A 16,314-nucleotide genomic window follows, 5' to 3' on the forward strand; every position below is an offset into this window, starting at 1 on the left:
AGCGTCATGTCAGCGACGCTGCAGCAGAGACCTGCGGGAGAGAGCAGAAGAGAGATTGGAGAGAATGATGTTTATTAAGCAGAGAAAAGAGTGTAAAAGTTGATTTTGCAATTAAAAACATAACTTACCTGATCAGGGATTGACAGGGATTTTATGAGAACTAAGCCACAACGGTTTTGGTGAGTTTAAGTTGTTTTTTTGCACTTTGCTGTGTCACATGTTTTTACTTTCTCTAGCAGAGAGTTAATAGTAAAACGTAGCTGTTTACAAGGAAATGTTTTGCCATAAGTTGTTTACCAGTTAAAATTTTTGGTTTATGAAAACTGTGAATGTTATAAAAGTGAATGTATGCTTTGTAAATGAAAGATGTGTTATGTATTTATGTGGAGACGGAGCGGTGAGTTAATGGAGACCGCTCCGCCGCCATTTTTGGAGTGAAAAGCACCATAGCAGTAACTTTACAACTCAGAGACTGTGGAACATTTAATTGTGTGATTTGAAGAGTTAAAAATTAATTTTTTGTGCTTATGACCTGTTATACAGGTCAGGTTTTTTTATGTGCTTAATTTGAAGCTCTCTCGGAGCGAGGATTGATCTGCAGTGTGCAGGTGTGCACACGTGCGGACGGATTCAAGATGGCGAGCCAGACCCAGATTTGCAAATCATCTTCTTCATCACATCAGTGAGGAAACCTTTTGAGTACAGTGACTCGCTGCCAGAGCGGTAGGAGTATAAGAAATTGTTTTGGATCGAATTGAACTCTGATTGAACTATTATTTGCGGACTGAATCGAACTGAAACTCTTCATTGAACTGAATAATTTAACTCCCATTGAACTCGAACTGAATTAAAGACACACACTTCTAATTTCACATTGAGTTCATATGTTGAAATGTGATTTGAAATGTGATTTGAAATATGATTTATAATGTTTATGGTTAATATTGATTTGATTGTTTGAATTGAAGGTATTTTCTTGCCTGTAAAGAAAAGGAAAAAGGGTTTATTCAGGAAGAAAAAAATAGGGATTCAAAAATAGGTTCAACCTAGGAAAGGACCGGTCTAACTTAGATTAGTCTAATTAAAAGTGCCTAGGTGAACTGAATAACAAAAAGAGAGTGAAACACAATTTATTTTTATTTTTATTTCTTGAATATTTTATACTTACCTCAATATTGAGAACCTGCAGGGTATATTTTCTTTTTTACATTTTCATGGTTCTGTATATTTCATGTGTTTTGCATACAGTAAATAGATGGCCTTTTGTATTTAAAGTAACGGTCTCTGGTGTAGTGATTTTGCTCCCCACTCCTTAGAACCTAGAACTGGTCCAGTAGCGCAGACAGTGGTGTGATACCAGTGCTACAACATTGCTACAACTTGGCGAGCCAGCCAGGAGTGGCATAGAGCATTTAAAATAAGAAACCAGAGACCGTATAGTGTTGCTATCAGTGATTCATTATGGATGTTATTCAAACGAGTAGTGTGAAAATCTCTAACTCAGTCATAGTTAGCTATGACTCAGTCATAGCCGATACAGAAGCTGATGAAGAACTATGTGATTTCCTGAAACAATATGGTTCCATTCAAAGGGTAATTCCAGTAGATTCCGCTGAGCCAGCGTCAGACAAACAGGTCATAGTAGAGTATGTACATAGTACAGCTATGCAATCTATCTTACCTTCATTGCCACACAAACTAGACAGTAAGACCCAGACTAACGTTACTTATCACATTAGAGCCTTAGCCAGTGTCTACACACCTGTAGCTAGCAAAACAGCCACACAGACTTACCTTTCAGAGTTAAAGGACATAGCAAAACAAACTGGCAAAAACTTTGCAGCTGTCCTTAGAGAAGAGCTCTCGCCATCAGTGAGAGCGTCGATCTAGACCAATCAGAAACTCAAAGTGAAGATTTAGAACATAACTCACTTGCTGTCCCAGAGCGATATAGTTCAGAAAATGCTGCACAGGCAAGCCCCCTGCCCAGTACCACAACTGGGCAGCATGTTCAACACCATTGGTCCTCATTATTATCTAGAGAAAAGACACAGCCTGCTCTGAAACTTTCTGACGTCAACCCACCTGACATACAAAAAGTAATAGTCGAGCACATAGTGAGAAATGAAGATTCTGCTCTGCAAGTGCACACTCCTTTGAGACTCAGACCTTTCTCTGGGCGTTTCCCCCGGCCTAATAATGAAGTAGATTATGAGACATGGCGTTCCAGTGTGGAACTTCTCCTTAAAGACACAACACAGTCCAACCTTTACAAGTCACGAAAGCTTCTTGAAAGTCTCTTATCACCTGCCATCGATATTGTGAAACACTTGACACCTGAATCCCCCCTTTTTGAGTACTTAGAGATCCTGGACTCTGCTTTCGGCACTGTTGAGGACGGAGATGACCTTTTTGCAAAGTACCTTAACACAATGCAAGATAACGGTGAGAAACCATCAGCTTATCTACAACGGCTGCAGGCGATGCTGAACACCACCCTCAGGAGGGGAGGTGTAATTGCAAGTGACCTTGACCGACATCTTCTCAGACAGTTTGTCAGAGGCTGCTGGGACAACATTTTAATAGCTGAACTCCAGCTAGAGCAAAAGAAACAGAACCCACCTACCTTTGCTGAACTTCTCCTGTTACTCCGTAGCAGAAGATAAACGCATTTCTAAGGCATCCCGCATGAAACAGCACCTCAATATTGCAAAACCAAAAGTGTCTTCTTATTATCAAGGTATTTATGTGCAAAGTGAAGAAGACTGCAGCCCATCTCAGCCAGCTCTTGGTCACAGATCCGAAATCCAAGACCTAAAGAAACAAATAGCAGATCTACAGTCCCAGCTCACACGTATCACACAGAAAGACAGTAGAAAGGCTAAATCAGCTGCCAGACCAGTAGCTTCCCAAACAGCTATCACTCCAACATCTCAAAAGCCGCACCATAGCCGAGATGTAAACAAAACACAAGCAACAGACCAAAGCCCTGGTATTGCTTTAGATGTGGTGAGGACGGACACATCAAACCTCAGTGCGAAAGTGAGCCAAACCCATCTCTTGTAGATGAGAAGAGGAAGCAGCTGAGAGAAAACAGTTATCATGGGACATTGAAAATGGTGCTTCAAAGCCTGATAATTTAAACTAGACCCAGTTCCGGTTGTGGGACAAACGGGGACTGGAACACAGACAAAGTGTCCCAAAAAGAAGCTGCACAAAGCCTGTGTGTACTCTCACACACAAAAACAGACAGTGACCCTGCCAAAAGGGCTGATTGGAGCCAAGTGCACTGCACAATTGACCATAGGTAACAAAGATTGCAGATGCTTGTTAGATTCAGGCTCTCAAGTAACAACGATCCCCAACTCTTTCTATTTAAAGAACCTGTCACACTTACCTATGAATTCCTTGAATGATTTGCTTGAAGTGGAAGGAGCCAACGGTCAAAGCGTCCCTTACCTTGGCTATGTTGAGACCACCATCAAATTCCCAAAGAGCTTGCTTGGAACGGACATTGAAGTGCCCACACTAGTTTTAGTTGTACCTGACATGCGCTCCACCTTGTCATCAGTGCTTATAGGCACAAACACTTTGGATGTTCTCTCGAAAATATGCAGACACCTCTCCTCAGAAATATGAGTCTCTTCCCTATGGCTATAAAGTTGTCTTAAAGACCCTTGAAATCAGGAAAAGACAGTCTGTTGATTCCAGTCTAGGAGAGGTGAGGCTTCATAGTAGGGACTTTGAGACTATTGCAGCTGGACAGACAAAAGTACTTAAAGGATCAGTGAGCCGCAGGACAATTGATGTTGGAAAGTGGGTGATGGTAGCGTCAAGTCATCTTCTCTGCCAGGTGGCATCCTGGTGACCGATAGCTTGGTAAGCCTACCACCAAAACTACCACGCCGTATCCCAGTCATGCTCAAGAATGAGTCACGTCATGATATCACCCTATCTCCAAAAGCTGTAATAGCAGAGATACACGCTATCAAGAGCGTTCAATCAATTAGGATCCCTGATTCAGACCCTCCCACAAAACCTGACCAAAACTTAAATCTCAACTTTGACTTCACTGACTCTCCTGTACCCAATGAGTGGAAAGAGAGGATAACTGATAAATTAAGTTCCATGCCAGAGGTGTTTGCATTGCACGAGCTCGATTTTGGTCGCACTGACAAAATAAAACACCACATAACCCTCAGTGACGAGACAACCTTCAAACATAGGCCGAGACCCATACACCCCCAAGACATAGAGGCTGTGCGTAACCATCTCCAGCAACTCCTCGATGCAGAAGTCATCCGTGAATCGGAGTCGCCCTTCTCCTCACCGATTGTCGTTGTCAGGAAAAAGAATGGCGATGTTAGACTCTGCATAGACTACAGAAAATTGAACAGCCAAACAGTAAAAGATTCGACGCCTTACCTAATCTTGAGGAGTCATTTTCAGCATTGACCGGGTCCAGGTGGTTCTCGGTGCTCGATCTCAAATCAGGCTTCTATCAAATAGAGATGGAGGAAGCAGACAAACATAAAACCGCGTTCGTCTGCCCACTAGGATTCTTCGAATTCAACAGGATGCCTCAGGGGATAACGAATGCCCCTAGCACGTTCCAGAGGCTTATGGAGCGCTGTATGGGAGAGTTGAATTTGAAGCAAGCCCTAGTTTTCCTTGATGACCTCATAATTTTCTCCTCGACACTGGAGGAACACGAGGAAAGGTTGATGCGTGTGCTCCACCAATTGAAAGAGTTTGGCTTAAAACTGTCGCCAGGGAAATGCAAGTTCTTCCAAACTTCTGTAAAGTACCGCCACATCGTGTCTGAAAAGGGCATCGAAACTGATCCAGATAAAGTAGCAGCATTAAAAACATGGCCAAAACCCAACAACCTGAAAGAGCTAAGAACCTTCCTGGGTTTCTGCGGTTATTACCGCCGGTTCGTAAAAGACTACTCGAAGATTGTAAAGCCACTCAACGAGCTCACTGCTGGCTATCCGCCACTGAGAAAGCGCATTAAAACCGCAGGGAACTCAGAGAAATACTACAACCCAAAAGACCTCTTTGGTGACCGATGGACGCCTGCTTGCCAGGCAGCGTTCGACACCATAATCGAAAAACTGACAACATCACCAATCCTCGGGTTTGCTGACCCCAAGCTCCCCTACATTTTACACCGATGCGAGCACCTCGGGACTCGGTGCTGCCCTTTACCAGGAACAACAAGGGCGGAAGCGGTGGTTGCTTATGCCAGTCGAGGTCTGTCAAAATGTGAGTCCAGGTATCCTGCACATAAATTAGAATTCCTTGCCCTTAAATGGGCAGTGACAGAGAAATTCAGGACTACCTATATGGGAATAAATTCCTTGCTGTCACCGATAGCAACCCATTAACATATATTCTTACCTCTGCTAAGCTTGATGCCACAAGTTACAGATGGTTAGCCGCCCTGTCGACATTTGATTTCCAGCTACAATATAGAGCCGGTAAGCAAAATCAAGACGCGGATGGGCTGTCCAGGCGTCCCCACAGCAAGTTACCTGATGACACATCATCACAAAAAGAGTTGGAAAGAATACAACAATTCACAAAAAGACACTTGTCAGAGGCTGATTATGCACACCTGGATGAAAACACTATCAAAGCTATCTGTGAGAAGCACTCCGTTCGCCACGTGATCAACAATCACTCTGGGGAAACATCACCTGGCACCACCTTGGTTGTGTCACTTGCCCATCATCCAAAGGCTCTCCCACAAAGCTTTGAAGAAGAGGATCAGCTAGGTGGCTTACCTGTCATCCCCTCATTAGCACCAGTTGAATTAAGAGACAAGCAAAATGCTGATCCCTGCATCCGTGAAGTACTCGGACAAGTAGAGTTAGGAGAAACCCCACCATCCTTGAGGAAGGAACTTCCTGAGCTTGGTCTCTTATTAAGAGAGTGGGATAAACTTACTGTCTTAAATGGCGTCTTGTATCGAAAGCGACAGGAGGGTGCTCAGACTCACTACCAGCTTGTGCTCCCCCAAGTCCTGAGATCCTTAGTTCTCAAGAGTCTCCATGATGATATGGGCCACATGGGCGTGAGCGCACTCTAGATCTCGTCCGGAAGCGCTTCTATTGGCCCAAAATGTCAGCTGAGGTGGAAACTAAAGTCAAAACCTGCAATCGCTGCATACGACGTAACGCTGTGCCTGAGAAAGCCGCACCACTCGTCAACATCATCGCTACAAGACCACTTGAACTTGTATGCATCGACTTTCTCAGTGTGGAACCAGACTCCAGTAACACTAAAGACATCCTGGTCATTACCGACCATTTTACGAAATATGCAGTAGCTGTCCCCACCCCAAATCAGAAAGCCAGGACAGTGGCCAAGAGCCTGTGGGACCACTTTTTTGTCCATTATGGCATCCCCGAAAAACTCCACAGTGACCAAGGTCCCGACTTTGAGTCCCGAACAATAAAGGAACTGTGTGAGCTCATTGGCACTCAAAGGTAAGAACCACCTTACCATCCGAGAGGGAACCCTGTAGAACGCTTCAACAGGACCCTGCTCAACATGTTGGGAACTCTCGAGAATCAGAAAAAGAGTCACTGGCGGGATTACGTCAAACCCTTAGTACACGCTTATAATTGTACTAAAAATGAGACAACTGGTTTTACCCCTTACGAGTTAATGTTCGGGCGTCAGCCAAGATTGCCAGTTGACCTAGCCTTTGGCCTACCAGTCAATCACCAGCCAGGCTCACACTCTCAATATGTTCGCAACCTGAAATCCCAACTTGAAGACAGTTACAAAGTAGCAACTGAGAATGCTAAAAAGACAGCCAGTCGCAATAAAGCGAGGTTTGACAAGCATGTCGTTGACTCCACCTTGAAAGAAGGCGACAGAGTCTTAGTCCGAAACGTCCGTCTTAGAGGCAAGCACAAGTTGGCCGACAGGTGGGAGTCCGATGTATATATTGTCCAGAGACAGTCTGGAGACGTCCCAGTGTATGTTGTGAGGCCTGAGACAAGAGATGGTCCACAAAGAACTCTTCATCGTGACCTCTTGCTGCCATGCGGTTTCCTTCCTGTAACCTCAATCGACAGTGAAACTAATCCGGCAGTGGCAGTGAGACGACCAAGAACTCGACACCATCCTAAAAATGACAGTACGGATGGAGCTGATGAGGATGAATCCCAATCTGACTCTGAGGAATATCACTATGATGGACAGAGAAACCTACAAGTGGAAACACTAGTGTTTGACCCAACCCTGAACCCATAGAATACTTACCAGAAAGGATTCAACCGAACCCTCCAAAGAGTTGACTGCTGTTAAGCAAGGACCTTCAAACGTAGCCAAAGCTCTGAAGATGTCCCAGTAGAGACCTATGATCCTGGAACCAATGACTTACCTGATCCTGAAGAGAGCGGCTCAACCGCAGAACAAGAAACTGAAAACCTACCTGAGGAAGATCTGGATAATGTCCATCCTTCTATTCAACTTGCTCAGGAGGACAAGAAGGACACAAGTGTTATGGACCAAAGTGATATCCAGACACAAGATGACTGTTCTAGAAGACCTATCAGAGATAGAAAAGCAGCTAAAAGACTAACTTACCCTGAGTTAGGGAACCCATTGGTTACTGTAGTTCAGTCTTTATTTCAAACCTTGAGTGAAGTGCTTACAGATTCCCTTAAAGAGCCTAGCTTTCCAAAAAAACCTAGAGTTATGACAGTATAGGTTCAGAATGCACAGGGACGTGCATTAGGTAAAGAGGGGAGGATGTAACCCTGTTAGAAATATGACCTAAATAAGAATAAATAGTTAAAAGATGCATAAATAAGTTTGAAAAGTTAAGTGATTCATTTAATGAAGTTTATTCATCAGAATTAAAAATGTTAAAAATGTTAAAACAGCAATTTAACGTTCAAAGATTAAAAGTATGCAGACAGAAAATTCAGTTCACTACCCCTTTAAGAGACTAGTGAAATTAGAGCGTCATGTCAGCGACGCTGCAGCAGAGACCTGCGGGAGAGAGCAGAAGAGAGATTGGAGAGAATGATGTTTATTAAGCAGAGAAAAGAGTGTAAAAGTTGATTTTGCAGTTAAAAAAACATAACTTACCTGATCAGGGATTGACAGGGATTGACAGGGATTTTATGAGAACTAAGCCACAACGGTTTTGGTGAGTTTAAGTTGTTTTTTTGCACTTTGCTGTGTCACATGTTTTTACTTTCTCTAGCAGAGAGTTAATAGTAAAACGTAGCTGTTTACAAGGAAATGTTTTGCCATAAGTTGTTTACCAGTTAAAATTTTTGGTTTATGAAAACTGTGAATGTTATAAAAGTGAATGTATGCTTTGTAAATGAAAGATGTGTTATGTATTTATGTGGAGACGGAGCGGTGAGTTAATGGAGACCGCCCCGCCGCCATTTTTGGAGTGAAAAAGCACCATAGCAGTAACTTTACAACTCAGAGACTGTGGAACATTTAATTGTGTGATTTGAAGAGTTAAAATTAATTTTTGTGCTTATGACCTGTTATACAGGTCAGGTTTTTTATGTGCTTAATTTGAAGCTCTGTCGGAGCGAGGATTGATCTGCAGTGTGCAGGTGTGCACACGTGCGGACGGATTCAAGATGGCGAGCCAGACCCAGATTTGCAAATCATCTTCTTCATCACATCAGTGAGGAAACCTTTTGAGTACAGTGACTCGCTGCCAGAGCGGTAGGAGTATAAGAAATTGTTTTGGATCGAATTGAACTCTGATTGAACTATTATTTGCGGACTGAATCGAACTGAAACTCTTCATTGAACTGAATAATTTAACTCCCATTGAACTCGAACTGAATTAAAGACACACACTTCTAATTTCACATTGAGTTCATATGTTGAAATGTGATTTGAAATGTGATTTGAAATATGATTTATAATGTTTATGGTTAATATTGATTTGATTGTTTGAATTGAAGGTATTTTCTTGCCTGTAAAGAAAAGGAAAAAGGGTTTATTCAGGAAGAAAAAAATAGGGATTCAAAAATAGGTTCAACCTAGGAAAAGACCGGTCTAACTTAGATTAGTCTAATTAAAAGTGCCTAGGTGAACTGAATAACAAAAAGAGAGTGAAACACAATTTATTTTTATTTTATTTCTTGAATATTTTATACTTACCTCAATATTGAGAACCTGCAGGGTATATTTTCTTTTTTTACATTTTCATGGTTCTGTATATTTCATGTGTTTTGCATACAGTAAATAGATGGCCTTTTGTATTTAAAGTAACGGTCTCTGGTGTAGTGATTTTTGCTCCCCCACTCCTTAGAACCTAGAACTGGTCCAGTAGCGCAGACAGTGGTGTGATACCAGTGCTACAACATTGCTACAAATAGGTTTAAATATTTAAAGAAGCGGCAATGATTTTGCTTTTTTTTGCATCGTAACTACTGTGTGTTACAAGAATTATTGAATAAATAATTGTTGACAATACGTCTGTATGCGTGATCATTTTAATAGTCATCTTGTTTTTAAAAATGTAACAAATTCTTTGTCTCGTTTCAATTATTAATGATGACGATTCTTAAATTAGGAGGAATTCCCATGTTTAGTAGCTCTGGTTTTAAAATCTTTTCGCACAAATTTCCGGTTTCATGGGTACACTTTTGGTTCTGCGGCGTGCACTTCCGGGTCGGCGGCCATCTTGTCTTTTTTCCAGCTTCTTCACTTTTTGAGGACACCAAAGACTTTAACACGGTCCAGATTATCTCACCGGTTTCCTAATGTCCCCGAGATTATTTGTGCCACTTTGTCTGCTCTGGATTCCTGTTACTGCTCCTGCTTCTGTTCCTGACCCCTGTTCTGCTCGGTTTCTGCTTCCGAACTCTGGACTGTTTTTTGGGTTTTTGATTCTGCCCTGCCTATATTGTTCTGTTTGCTGTCTCTTAGATTTTTTGAACTCTTGGATTTTTGGTTTTGTGTTTCACTGCATCACCCTGTTTGTCTGTGTTTTAGACCCTGGACTGTATTTGAACTTTGATGTTGCCTGTGCCCCATTAAATCCTGTTTTCTCCATACCCATCCTGCATTTTAGTCCTTACTCACCTAGTCGCTTGCAAGATCACTGACGGAATAATCTGGGCTTGCATCGTGTCCCATGATTACTGACATTTTAAGACGTTTTATTTTATTTTTTTAAAAACTTGATGTTTTCTTATTTCAAGAACTCTTACACAATGTAATTATCTTACTGCACTGGAAGATCTTTTGACTTGTTTCTAGTCTTTATCCTCTTAATTCATGCATTTATTTCTTATTTTTTCAATAGGCAGAACAGAATTCCCAGCATGATAGTTCAGTTTTGGAATCTGCATCAATTACATGATGAAATCATGTTGATATGAAACTGAATCTAATAGGAATGTTTCCAACACCTTTTCAAATCTATGCCACAAGAAAATATGGCTGCTCTGGGAGCTAAAGGTTGGCCTATTCACTATTATAATAGTGTTTTTGGCCTGTGTAGACAGTATGTGCTTAAAATATCAACTGCAAGCAACATACAGTGAACGGTAGCCTACAATCTGACATTAACTGCTTCACCAAATTAGTGTTTTTAATAACGAATCACGATCTGAGGATGATGACATCATTTATCAACACATACAGGTTATTACAAATTCATTATATTATTTCTCTACACAGCAGTGTGAAATTTTACAGTCTTTATTAGCATTATGATCATCCCAATACATCTACTGGAATTATGACATTCCAATTATATAATTATAGTACCAGAGCTCTGTTTTAGCTTTGTAGATTTTAATACCTGCCAGTGGTATAGTGTTGTGGCTTTATTAGGCGACATAAAGCTAATAATATCACCAACAAAATTTCCTGCTCATTTTAATCCTTTACTGGGTATTACATCATTAGATGTAACTCTTTACTCATGTTTATAGTCAAATTTCTAGTTTTTGGTTGGTTTCGTTTAGTCTCATACTTTAAGAGTGTGTTTTGTGCAAATAATTATATGATTGTATTTAATTCTTCTAGACTCCACAAAACTGAATCTAAAATCAAGGCAATGTCTTGTGTGTACAAACTTGCAATAAGATACAGAAGATGTGTGTATATTAGAAATAAAAATGTGTAGGTCCTTTAACAACCGCAACAGCTCACTATTCATACCAATATTTCATCATTATGTGCTCGCATCCTGGGTTTATAGGTGGTGAAATACAGTCTGGATTCAGCTGAATCAGGCTCAAGCTGCACAAATCTCCATTTTAGTTTGTCAGCAATTATCTGGGGTGAGGATCACTTAAAACCAGCTGTTGCAATAAACCCCAAGGGAACAGTATATTTACAGTAGAAGCAGTTTCTGTGAAGAACTGATGGCTGTTGTCATGTGTGTCATTTTGTCACAAAAATACAAAGTGTAGAAGTTGTGGCGAATTCAGGTTCATTGCTCAGGCTCAAGTGCCACAGCTTTCACTATCCACTGCATTTATCTGGATAATGTTCACCCCTTGGGCAACAAAATGAGTTTCATCTTCTCAGTTGGACTTCCTGGATTTTACCTACATAGAAATGATTAATGTGCACAGCATTTTTTGCTATCGCTACACTCAGGGCTAAACTCAATGCTCATTTTAACTGTTTAGTTTCCATGGATATAGACGTTTATTTATATAAACGTAAATTATCTTCTGGGAAGATGATTCACTAGATTTTAAAGTGTGCTTATGGATATTTGTGTTCATCAGCCACAAGGGTATTTACAAAAGGCAGGTACTGATGTAGGTGAGGAGACCTGGGGTGCAGTCAGCATTCCAGTTCATCCCAAAGGTGTTCAGTAGGGATGAGATCAGAGCTCTAAAGCAGGCCACTCAAGATCTTCCTCTCCGAAGCATATAACCCATATATTCAAGGAGCTCAATTTGTGCACAGGGGCATTGCCATGCTGGAACAGGTTTGGCTTTTCAAGTTCAAGTGAATGCAAAATTATATTTTAGCGCATCTAAAGATGTCCTATACATTTGAGTGCCTTTAGCTTTGTGGTAACGATTTGGAAAAGAACCACATATAACAGGAAATGTCAGGTGACCCAATACTATATGGCAAAACCAATCCAATCTACACTAAACATCGGAAGCTCCTCGGTGGAGATTTTCGAGGATCATCTGGTCGCTCAAAATTCATCATAGACATTAACGCCACATGCTGCATCCTCAACTATCACACATCCCTCATACACACTTCACCCTCCTGCTGTCTAGGAAAACGGTAATAAAGATTTGGGGCTCCACGACCAGATTTTGTAACAGTTCCTTCAGACACACATTGTAAAGGAACTATACTTAATTACTTAACACCTTCTTTGCAAATGTGCACAAAAAGAACACTGCTAAATTACAAAATGATTTAAAAATACAGTATTTATTAGAATGTGGACAGTGATTTTGTACAGTAGCTGTCTCAGTGATGATTGACTTGAAGAGAATGATTGAAGTCAGGAAATTATGTTCAATCGGGATCCAGTTCATCCCAAATGTACTCAGTGGGGTTAAGGTTTAGAGTCTGCGCAATACACACCAATTCGTCTACAGCAACTTTAATAATCCTTGGATCTCCTATTGTGTACAGGAGGAAATGTTCTTTTTTTAAGTTCCAGGAAAGAAAAATGTAATGCACCAACTTATAAGGACATTGTTGTGCTACTACTTCCGTTTGGAGAAGAAACATATTTGGCCATATAATGTATTTTATCTGATATTTCTCCAAAGAAGAGAGCGACAACAGTACACTGGACTTCTGCTAATGTTTTACATTAAGATTATAGAAATGTTTGCTCTGACAATCTGATTATGGGCAGCTCTACCATGGTTGCAGCTCTACACTAATCTGGGTAAATTTGAAAACAATGTTTTTGTCTAACACTTTCATTTTCAATCATTTCCCTAAAGTTGCTCATCCACACTGAAAGATCTGAAAGCGTTTACGTACCTGTTCACATCCCTGTATCCCTGATTGTACTGTGTATGAGCAAAATGTAAGATGCTTCGACCTGCGTCATTTCAACCTTCCGTTTATTTTCTTTCCGGCTCTTTGAAACGTCACGGCAATGTCATCATTATCAACAGCCTCCACTTTCAAACACAGTCCACACTGCATCACGATAAAACTGTTTTTAAAATGATCACTTTTGGAGAGCGTTTTTAAAAAAGCATTGTTCATGTTGATTGAAAACATCATCTCAGTGTGGACAGAAGGCTAAAATGGAGAGAAAAATATGTGTTTTCAAATGAAAATGTATAAGTGGGGACATGGCCTTATACCGACCTACATACAAATGTTCTGAAACTGTGAAGGGGGGTACCTGGAGACTCTTTCAAAGGCTAAAGACCAGAAAAGCACCAGGACCTGATATCAAGCATCTGGTCGCTGCTGTTACAGACACAAGTCTCAGGAGATCGAGGATTCAGTAAATAATGGCCTGTTGTTCTGAGCCAACTGCCTTGAAAGCTTGTAAGAGATTAGTGTTGAAGGGGTTTAAAAGAGTTCCTCATTTTCTGCGGTTTCCTGTTCAGGCCATTAGGTCGAGGGACAATGCAGCTAAGGTTACATTGTGTCTTCAAACACCTTGACAGCCCAAAGATTAACACTGAGGAAGTGAGTGTGGACATCTTCACAGTGTCCATCATACTGATTCCAGTTCTGCACTACTCTCAAGTGCCTAAACAAAGATGTGATGTGATGAAACTGGATACAGATGCAGAATCAAACAGCTGGTCCACTATACTGCATCCACTGTTTTTGTCCTGGTTTTTGGAGGTTTTTAGTCTTGCTGTAGCACTGAGAAATTGTGAAATATGTGCTCTATCTAGTGGGAATCGTTTCGTTTAGTTCTGACAAAATCCATTCCTATTTTAGACAGTGATAAAATGTTTTTTATCCAGGTCGAGTAAGATATTCATTTGAATAACCTGTAATTAGAATACAGCTCAAATAAAAGACATACTTTGATCCAAATCTATTCCATTTAAAAAAGTATTACATACAGATAAACAAACAGTTACAACAAAACATACTTTTCGCATTAAAATCTCTGTATAAATTGCCTATGGCTGTGTGTTGCTGTATAATTCTAACATCATGAAGTATGTACAAATACCATGAAGATAGGCAACAATGCCTATCAGTGGTCTTCTACATCAACAATCGGGGGAATAGCGTTCTCGCCCCCTATACAGGCTGGCATGGTTTGCGGACCTGGTAGCCCTTCTCGAGCAACCTCCTTGGGAGATTCCTCCCAGGGGCATCTTCTCTCTCAGGCACAGGGGGCACGGTGGTTCAGCCCCGGAGTTATGGAGGCTGAGGCTCTGGTCACTTTGCAGAGGAAGTGGAGACTATTCTCCATTACAGAGCTCCCTTCACATTGAGGTAGTATGCCATGAAATGTCACCTGTTCACTGTGTGGTGCAAACACCACCCGTTGGACCCAGTTTACTGCCCGTTCGGTTCAGTACTGAAGTTCCTGCAGGAACAGTTTGCCACAGGGTTGTCTCCTTTCACCCTGAAAGGTTACATGTCGGCTATTGTGGCTTATCATGCTCCGCTTGCTGAGCAGTCGTTGGGCAAGTCCCTGCTAGTGACAAGTTTCCTCCATGGCACCCGGAGGCTAAGGCCTCAGGTGCGACCTAGAGTGCCTGTGTGGGACCTGGCCGTCGTTCTGGAGGCCCTGTTTAAGCCTCCCTTCAAGCCCTTGCCTGAGGTGCCCTTGAAGTTTCTTATAGTCAAGACTGTATTTGTTCTGGCTATTTCCTCCGTGAAGAGGGTCGGGGACCTTTAGGCCCTCACTTGGAGTATACCTCAGGCATGGCCAGTGCCTTTCTCTAACCCAAACCAGGGTATGTTCCTAAGGTGCCTTTGGTTTCACCGCATGTGCTTTTTATAGCTTCCTCATGGAACCAGGGTTATACACGTAACCTAGAGACGATCTGTCCAGGTAAAAGGTAGTAAAAACATTTAAAAATGCCAAAATGGAGAGCAAGATATGCATTTTCAACGAAAACATATTAGTGTGGACATAGGCAGAAGGCAGACGAACAGCTCTATCAAATGATTTTAAAGCCACTGTTTTCAGGATTTTGAATGTGTTGTGTTTTGGCTACTTGACTGTTAGTTATTCATCATCAGCTGTGTTCAATCTCCCTGTGCATGTTTTATGTTTCCTGTGTTTCTCATTTTCTTTCTTGGAATTTGATGTTTTTTGGCCAACTCTTTGTGTGTGGTTCTCATAGTTTTTACATTTTTCTTGAGTGCTTTTTCCTTTGGGAAACTAATTGTTCTAGGGGATCCTTCTGTAAAGAATCTTTTTTGGATTATTGCTATTATTCACTTTGGACTGTGTTAACCTTTATGTTGTTTTTTTTGCCATTTTGCAGCTCTTCTTCTTATTCTTGGGCCAAGGCCACCTAGCTGCGATTGCTGTTTTTATTTAAAAACTTTTACTTTAGCATTTTGAAACTCCGCTCCTGAGACAGTGTCCCTGTACAGTCGATCAGCTCGGATTCAAAGCGTTAAACATACACAAATTTAAAATCTTAACTTGTCTTAACGCTCGTGCTGTTTTAAACTCAATAAACCGGCTGCAAAATAATTCGCTGACTCGAATTGGCAGAATAAGGCTCTGTTTATTTTATTAATACATTATAGTCAAAAATACAGTCCCTGGTGGTCTAGTGATTAGGATGCTGCGCTCTCAGCGCTGCGGCCCGGGTTCGATCAGCGGTCAAGGAACCAACCCCAGCCACTCTTAGTGCCGGTCCCAAGCCTGGATAAATGGGGAGGGTTGCGTTAGGAAAGGGAATCTAGCGTAAAAACGTGCCAAATCAAACATGCGGATGATCCGCTGAGGCGACCCCTAATGGGAAAAGCCAAAAGAAAGTTTATTATAGTCAAAAATACATGATGACAGCTCAGGTAGCCGCATCACAAGCTGCACTTTCTTTGTACACAGACTTTTCATGCATTCAGATAGTGGGGACCCACATTTAAACACTGATATTAACTGCTTCTACTTCAGGTGTGTGACAGTTATTTTATATCCAATAGACATAGAGTCTAATCTTTCACTGCCTGTGTTGATTGGAGGCCCCCTATCTAAGCCCAAGGCCCTACCCAACTGCCTGCTTTGCCTGCAGCTACAGCCGGTCCTGATTTAGTGTTTCCTACTGTAGTCTGTACTGTTAGGCAGAACAACAGGTCACTTACTGCAGACTGATAGATTATAGTATTAAAATTTTACTGTGCACACATCTGTAACAA

At 41.4% G+C, this 16,314-nt stretch overlaps 1 long non-coding RNA gene across 1 annotated transcript; it reads left to right on the top strand.

Moving 5' to 3' along the window:
- Positions 1–8,624: 8,624 nt before the first annotated feature.
- LOC124392614 lies at positions 8,625–9,474 on the top strand. Its single transcript, XR_006927182.1, has 2 exons — positions 8,625–8,715; positions 9,311–9,474. It is a non-coding gene; the product is annotated as an uncharacterized LOC124392614 (long non-coding RNA).
- The last annotated feature ends 6,840 nt before the right edge of the window (positions 9,475–16,314 follow it).

The sequence above is a fragment of the Silurus meridionalis genome, chromosome 10 (assembly GCF_014805685.1).
Source record: "Silurus meridionalis isolate SWU-2019-XX chromosome 10, ASM1480568v1, whole genome shotgun sequence".
NCBI classification, from domain to species: Eukaryota; Metazoa; Chordata; class Actinopteri; order Siluriformes; family Siluridae; genus Silurus; species Silurus meridionalis.